The following is a 2,785-nucleotide window of genomic DNA, read 5'->3' as shown; positions in this document are numbered from 1 at the left end:
TTTTTCCAGTTTTGTACTGACAGTTAAACCATGGTGATTATTATGATGAGCTCAATGGGAGAATTTAAGCCCCCAAACAGTGAAGAGGCACTGAGAAGGAGAGTTGTTGTGCCTTTCAAAGTATATTCTGTTTTGTCAAACTTAAAAGTACAGGTCTTTTTTATTTCAATGGGGATGACTTAAAAAAATTGACATTACAGTTGACAATTTGCAGTATAAAGAGTGTGTTCTTGGAATGTACATAGCTCAACCTTCACAGTGGTTAGACCTAGTCAAGGGCCTCTTAGCATGTATCCAAATACAGACTGTCATCAGCCCTGCCCAGTTCCTATGGTGACTATGCCTCATACCTAGATGGACCAGTAGTACCTCTGAGGCGAACAACCTGTCTTTGTTCCTGTGTAATAAACCAGGACCTGACTGCAGGATTAAGAATCCAGGGATGTGTGGGGGATGGGAAGTTGGTGAATAAATACGCCCTTTCTAACTGTGTATGTATGGTCAGATGTTATAAGTGTTCATTTGAGATAAGGCACACCTCTGATACTTTCAAAATGGCTAAATGTCTCATTGGCTCTATAATGGCAGAACTCTGTCTGGAGATTTGGTTTGTGGCAAGTCTTGGACTCACTCGCTGGCTGCATTTTCTACAAGAAAATATTTTCAACATTATGCAGAGCTGAACAAAATGTGTTTTTGATTCCTGGGAAGCAGCTTCTACCAGTAATTTCACTCTGTTGATTCTCTTTTTCTCTCTTTCTGCCTCAGGCTGTTTTACACCTCTCTACTTCACTCTGTGTTGCCACACCACTCTCACTTTAATGCAAATATCTGCTTGAGTACACAACCTGAACAAACAAATAATCATGCAAATGTATGATAAGAAGGCAAGTTTGGGTTTCAGACAACTGTTCACTTTCAAAACTTAACACCAAGGTTTATCATTTACATCTGCCTCACTCACTTGAATTCATTTGGATAACACAGACCAGCTACAGAAACATATTGTGCTAACATGAAGAAAATGGCTTTAATCTCACACATAATTTTCACTGGCCTAACCTTTTCTCTGACTCACTGCAAGCTCAAGTCACTTGCTCAATTGTACTAACAGCTATGAACTTCATGTTTCCATTAGCATGAAAAGCCAGCTTTATAACTGATGGCTAGTGAAAAAAAAACGGCCCATGGAGCACATTTCTCTTAGCATAATGGAGGCCCTGTCTGTGCAGACAGCCACTGGTTCCAACCAACACCTCACTCCATGAGGTAATTGCCTGGAATAACAGAGAGCAGTGTATGTGATAACTTCTCTCACACACTCCTCGCTTGGCCCCTGAGCAGTAAGAGACTTAGAGGAGACAAATGACATGCTTTTCTAAAAAAAGACTTTTTGATTTAACGAGTAAAGAGACCATTAAAGTGACACTCTGCTGATTTTCAACCAGCTTCGTACCCTAAAAATGTGAATAGGTATTTGTAGTTGTGAACAATGGTAAACTTCCCTCCATCTTACTGGCGCCCAGATCTTCCTGCTCATAGAGTGCTCCAGAAATGAGTCCTACACTCTAAAATGATTCATTGGGATAGTGGATCATGCTTTAAATAAAGATGTTTTTCAGCATTAAAAGATTATGTTTGTATTATCAACATGTTTTAGTCAGCTGACAACTTATTTTAAGAAGCTGGTCAAAATCAAAAACATTTTTGAGCAGGATGGAATTAAAATTAAGTTAAAATAAGTTAGAATATCTTAAATCAAATAGTTTGACCACTAAATACCACCACAACTTTTGGATAAATATTTAGTTCAACTTAATTAAGTTTATCTATGTCAAAGCAAATCATTTTGGTTGTACTAAACTAACTGAGTTTGTCAGAACTACTCCAAAAGGTGCATGCAAGTTGTTACTTTAATTTTTTTTAAGTGTAAAACCTGGAAATTTGCACTCCCGGTTCCCTCATCTTGAAGTCAGTGGGTATTTTGAACTGTTTTTTGGTTAGATGTGTCTGTGGTCTGTGGTTAACACAAACTAAAGACACTTTCAATTTTTTTTCGTGTCATAAAATATGTCAGTAAATACCCCACTGTGAATTTTAAAGCTTTTGTGTGTGTCTTAAAAAAGGCGGGTGCTAGAAAGTCCATGAGACTACAGAACACATACGGACACAGCTTTACAGCCCTGCTGTGGTGACAGTGTTAAGACATGCAACTGGTGTAGTTCATTTATAGCCTAACATTAGCTTTTTACTTTTAACAAAACATGTAAGTATAATAAATGTCTGTTTGCCAGAGAGCTTATTATCTGCAATAACCCAAAATCCAATGGGAAACTCCTAACTTTTTGACAAGGGAACCAGTGTGATGCTAAGTTCCATGTTGGCCTACAGAAAAACGTCATCCCTGGAGCATTCTATTTACCAGCGAAAATCCACTGCATGCCGCTGCATACCATGTTTTGTATCATCTGTGGATTTTCCTAGCTCCAGGGCTTTTACTTGACATAGATTCTACTTCCATGTTTTTGTCTGCCTGCCACCATTGACACCAAGAGCCAACATTAAACTGAACAGAATCAAACACTGCCCCACTATTGTGTCATAAACTATATTAAAAATCATTCAGCATAACGTGCAATAACGGGTCAACTTGTGCAACACTGCTTTTAATGCTATTTTTTTTAGATATATATTTATTGATTGGGATGATTGTGTACATGTGTACGGATATGTGTTGTGTATTTATTACTGTCTATTTTCCATATTTCAGGCATGGCACAGCAAA

This window comes from Epinephelus moara, chromosome 8 (genome assembly GCF_006386435.1).
Source record: "Epinephelus moara isolate mb chromosome 8, YSFRI_EMoa_1.0, whole genome shotgun sequence".
Classification (NCBI taxonomy): Eukaryota; Metazoa; Chordata; class Actinopteri; order Perciformes; family Serranidae; genus Epinephelus; species Epinephelus moara.
Note: the sequence above shows the minus strand (reverse complement) of the source record.